The sequence below is a fragment of the Hemicordylus capensis genome, chromosome 5, assembly GCF_027244095.1.
Source record: "Hemicordylus capensis ecotype Gifberg chromosome 5, rHemCap1.1.pri, whole genome shotgun sequence".
NCBI classification, from domain to species: domain Eukaryota; kingdom Metazoa; phylum Chordata; class Lepidosauria; order Squamata; family Cordylidae; genus Hemicordylus; species Hemicordylus capensis.
Genome location: NC_069661.1, coordinates 56053592 through 56059591, shown reverse-complemented (window position 1 = coordinate 56059591; position 6000 = coordinate 56053592).

Sequence of the window (6000 nt, the reverse complement as noted above, 5' to 3'; positions counted from 1 at the left end):
GATAATAGAGTCTGAGGATCTTTTGTTTACAAATAATATCTTAAGTCTGACCTCTTACATGCATTGCCTTATGGTGTTTAAGCACAAAGGTACACAATCAGGATAACTATAAGGTGAAGCTCTTGCTGGATCGACTTTAAGAATGTAGTGCAGGAATTCATGACTGAAGTTATGCCTTCAGTTGGCAATAATGTGGCTGATCGATTGATTGATTAAGTGCCATCAAGTCAGTGTCGACTCTTAGTGACCACATAGATAGATTCTCTCCAGAATGATCTGTCTTCAACTTGGCCTTTAAGGTCTCTCAGTGGTGCATTCATTGCTGTCATAATTTAGTCCATCCACCTTGTGGCTGGTCATCCTCTTCTTCTCTTGCCTTCAACTTTTCTCAGCATTACAGACTTCTCAAGGGAGCTGGGTCTTCGCATAATGTGTCTGAAGTATGATAGTTTGAGCCTGGTTATTTGTGCCTCAAGTGAAAATTCTGGATTCATTTGTTCTATGATCGATTTGTTAAGTCCAACTTTCGCATCCATAGAGTGTAATGGGAAAAACCATTGTCCCAATGATTCTAATCTTTGTAGGTATAGACACGTCACAGCATCTAAATATCCTCTCCAAGGCCTTCATTGCAACCCTCCTAAGTGCTAGTCTGCGGCATATTTCTTGACGGCTGGATCCTTTAATATTGATGGTCAATCATAAAAGGCAGAAGCAATACACCATTTCAACATCTTTATTATCAGTTCTGAGGCTGGTTGCTGTACCCATGGTCATTAGTTTAGTCTTCTTTACATTTAAGTCATAGTACCATTTTTTCACTGTGCACCTTGACTTTCATTACTAGAGATTGCAGATTATCTGCATTTTCAGCTATCAGAGTGGTGTCATCAGCATAGCACTGATATTGATATTTCTTCCTACAGCATTGATATTTCTTCCTACAGCTTTGAAACCATGCTCATCTTCTCCCAGTCCAGCTTCTTTCAGTATATGTTCAGCATATAAGTTGAATAAATAAGGAGTAAAACAGCCTTGTCTTACTCCTTTGCTGATCTAGAACCAGTCTGTTTCACCTTGTTCCATCAGGACTGTGCTACTTGTCCTGTGTATAGGTTTCTCATTAGAACAATGAGATGTTCTGGGATGCCCATTTTCCTAAGGATATTCTGCAACTTGACATGATCAATGCAATCAAAGTATTTTCTGTAGACAATGAAACACATATTGACTTATTTTTGGCATTCTTTGGCTTTTTCAATTATCCAGTGTGCATCAGCAATGTCTCTTGTTCCATGGCCTTTTCTGAAACCAGCTTGAACATCCAGCATTCCCCTTTCCACATAGATCTCTAATCTGCCTTGGATGATCCTGAACATTATTTTGCTAGCATGTGAAATGAAGGATATAATGTGATGGTTTGCGCAATCTGTTAAGTCTCCTTTCTTCAGTATGGGTATGTAGACTGACCTCTTCCAATCTGTTGGCCACTGTGTCATTCTCCAGATTTGCTTGCATAGTTTGGTTAGAGCAATGGCTGATTTTTCTTCTGTTGCTTGCTATATATTTTTTACCTATTCCATCAATTTCTGTAGCCTTCTGACTTGGTAATAACCAGAGTGCTGATCTAATTTCATCTTCCCGTACTAGAGGTTCTTGCAAGTAGGGAATATCTTCTAGAGTATCTAGAATGTTCATGTCCCTGCTGTACAGATTCTCAGAATACTCCTTCCATCTCTGTTTGATCTTCTCTGAATCAATTACTGTCTGTCCTTTGGCATCCCTAAACATACCAATTCAAGGTTGGAATCTCCCTCAGAGTTCAGAGATCTTTTGGAAAACTTGGCTTGTTTTTCCGTGTGTCTTTCCATCCTCACGGTCTTTGCAGATGTCATTGTAGTACTGCTCCTTGTCTCTTCTAACAGCTTTCTGAAATTCCCTATTAAGTTCCTTCGTGAGGTCTTTATCTTTCTTGACTTTGACTTCTCCCCTCTTCTGAGCAATTTCCACCATCTGTTCTGACATCCATTTTGTTTTCTTCTGTGTCTTGGTCTTTGGCAGTCTCTTTTCACATTCATCCTTAACAAGTTCTTTGACTTCATTCCACAGTTCCTCTGGTTCCCTATCAATGAAGATCAGAACTTCATAGCAGTTCCTGATTATCCCCTTGAAAATGGTGGGTACATTCTCAAGATCATATCATGGAAACTGGATAGCTTTGTTTTTCCACTTTAGCTTTGCTTGGAACTTGCACATGAGCAGTTCATGATCTGTTCCACAATTGGCACCTGGCCATGTTAACATTCTGTCTTGTTTTTTGTTTAAGGATGCTTCCCTACATGGCACTTCTGGCATTCCTAATTCAGTGCTTCATTGTTGTACCTCTACAATCATTGATGTGGTTGCACAGAAGAAACTGATGTGGACATTGTTTCTGCTCTCATGTGAACGGTATCCATTAAGTGACAACATAATGTGTTCTGAGAAGAATACAGATTGACTGCACCTAGGTCTCTCTAGCCCAAATAAGGGCTCCTCTATTGTATGGAAAGCAACCTATCCAAGTTGAGGGGCATGCTTGCTGCTTCTGATGATACTCTGACTGGAAATGATCAGAGTAGCTTTGGAAGTGTGATGACATACTCCTTAGTAGTCATGGAGCATCCCCACTGTCAGAAGCAGTGCAGATGGGCAGCAGAATGGCTTGGAAGCAGTGAATGCACCCTTCTCTTGGACTGGCAGCTCATTGCACAGAATAGGAACCATTCTATCCAATATATCACAATATATAATATATTGGACTGGATGTCCAATATTACACCGATTTATAAATAAAAACAAAACAAAACTGAACACTCTTAGCATCTGTCATTTAAATAACAAGCCATCAGATCATGGGACTATTAGAGCAACTCCAAAGGTCTGAATACTGTTTCATAATTATAATTCCAAGGCAGAGTTTTCTAAAGCAAAGATACTTTCATAACACCTGCTGGGGCACTGTACCTATGTAGCAAAGTTAAACTTCATTCATTATTCTATGATTATATGTTCTTTCAGTGACTGGTAATGCTCTATCATCTAGAAATTGAAAGACACTGCAGGACTTCAAATATAGTGCAGATCAAAATTTGACGAAGGAGTTAAATTTTCTTTCAGTTTCATAATATTACGGGCTCTTCTTTTACCAGGATGATTTAAACATTTTCTAAAATGACGGCACTCCACAAACCAGACACTTCTCAGTGTGCTGTTCTGACTGACTAGAATCATTGTTGCACTGATAAATCCCTTTACATAAAAATATGCAAATCAGCTCTGAGGAAGGTCTGGCACAAGCTGTCTCCAAAGGGAGGGTTATTGTTGTTTTCCAAGAGGTTTCTATGGGCTTGGGAGTGAAGAAAAGTGCATTTGTTTGTTTGCATTTGTTATGTTTAAGGCAACTGGTACAAAGTAGGTCAGATGCCAAAAATAAAAGCAGAAAGACTGTGGTAGGAGGAATGCAAAAGACTGCAAAGGAGAAATAAGCACCCACGAAGTCCGGGCTGCCAGCTGCTTCTTTTACCCAAACTCCAATATGACTTTGATTGCATCATTTGTAACAAGGATTCCCAAAGCTAGCCTTCCTTCCTTCCTTCCTTCCCAATTCTACAGACACAGGATGGTAACAAGTTCCACCAATTTGGTTCACTGGGCCACTATTTGGGGCATGCTTACTCTACAACCAGGATATATTTTCCATCTTCAGGAAGTCACCACAAAGTCACCTCCTATTTTATAATGAGGACAAAAGCAAGCAATATAATTAAGAGATGTGAAGGTGGTACGAAAGATCCATGTATTGATAATGTAGTGCAGATCTAAAATTTGGTGCCCTTCCTATTTTCTTCACTATATTTTCCTATGTAACAAGAGCACATCCCATTTTCTTTTCTGTATTTTCAGGCAGCAAAAACGGGCCAGTTTCAACAATTAGTCCTCTCCAAAAAAAATTTTTATAAAGTATTTGGACAGGCCTAAGAAACTCTGAGAAATTTCTCTACATACTGGTAGAGACTTAACCCCCCCCCAAAAAAAAACACACGGAATCACCCTCAGAACAATATTGCACTGTCACCTACAAAGGCCCAGCATAAACTGGAAGGAAGGAAGGAAGGAAGGAAGGAAGGAAGGAAGGAAGGAAGGAAAGCCCATTGGTGTCACCACTCAACAGTGAGCAGCTGCCCTCTCGAAATGTTACAAAAATCATCCCCAACATTGCCATATTGGTTCTGAAATCCTTTGTCCAAAAAACTACTTCTGAAAGAATTCTTCTGATAAACTCTTTGCACACTCATTTCTGTTACTCTACTGTCATCTCCAAGCCACCTAATGGTGCAGCAGGGAAGTAACTTGCCTAGGGAGCAAAAGGTTGCTGGTTTGAATCCCCGCTGGTATGTTTCCCAGACTATGGAAAACTCCTATATCAGGCATCAGCAATATAATAAGATGCTGAAAGGCACCATCTCATAAAAATTTTGGAATATGCGGAGATGGCAAAACTTACAACACTGATAAGAGACCCAAACTTAGAATGTTTTAAAGAAGATTGGAAACCATTTTTGTTGTATCTAAAAAATTATTTCCCTACTATGGATCTTACAGCAGGATTTGAAATTTAGAAAAAAAATGCAGGTTGGGAAGATTAACTGTGTTTGTAAGGGTTTAAATTTATGTTTTGAATTATTATTATAGCAAGGGTAAATTTTTATAGCTGATCTTTCATGAAGAGAGGTGTGTGGGAAGTGCATTTTCATTTATTCTGTTTGTTATGAATGATAATAATATTATTGTTAAAATCAATAAAAATTGAATTTGGGAAAAAAAGAAAGGCACCATCTCATACTGTGTGGGACATGGCAATGCTAAACCTCTCCTGTATTCTACTAAGGACTACCAAATGGTGAAAAAAACTTTTCACCAGGGGTGAGAGAAGAATGAATGTGAGCACCATGGGCCATGGATATTCACGTTATACTGTGTTCAAGTCTCTGAAAAACCTAATGTCTGTATCCAGCCTCTATGAATCACTTGCATTTGTGTACACTAAATTTGAGGCTAATAGTGAAAATTAATACTAGCAAACTGTATGTATTTGACATGTATAATTCCATTAAATACTCAAATCCTCTTTATAATTCCTTAAAAGAAATATTTATTTCAAAGAAAATTTAATTCCAAATAATGCATCAGAAATCAAATTAGGTTGTCAGTTGGTAATATGAGTTCAGTGCTTTGCTAGTGTATAATTAACTTTGAAGTTCTTAAATATGGGAATTAGATCTTGCAGGTAAACTTACATGGGTTTATAATGAATGTGAAAAATTAATTTCTCGGCTATGAAGAAATATATTATAAACTATGTGTCTGCCTCCTTATATTTTAAATAGCTAGTGTAGATATGAAACAAGCTTTTCAAAAGGAGAATTTTCCATTTGTGCACTGTGAAGGATGAAGATTAATCCATTTTGTTGCTTGTTTTACAGTATGAATTGCTTATGTTCTAAAATGGCTGCCTGTTCCCCACTGTGAGTTCTAATAGCTTGTGTTCTAAGGTTAAAAGTTCAAAGCTTCTGTTAAACTGTTCTGTCTATAAATTGAAAATGCATTGTCTGTTTTGATTAGTTCCGATTTTAGAACCACGCCCCCCAATGGGTGGAGTTACATGTATAAAAAGGGATGAATTTGGGCAGTTGAGGTGGTCTTGGAGAGCCAGATGAGAAGAGCTGAGTTAAGAAGAGCTGCGGAAAATAGAGAAATCATTGGAAGAGTCAAGCTGAAAACTCTCTTGAGAACTGAATCACTATCAAAGCAGCTGAAGGAACAGAACTAGAACTGAACCCACTAGTACTGAAGAGAAAGAGCAATGCCTGTGGGGAAGAAGCAAGGGAAGAAGCAAGGCTCATTAGAGAAGCTGATTAGAGGTGAATGTAAGAAAACTCTAATGATTTGTAATGAATT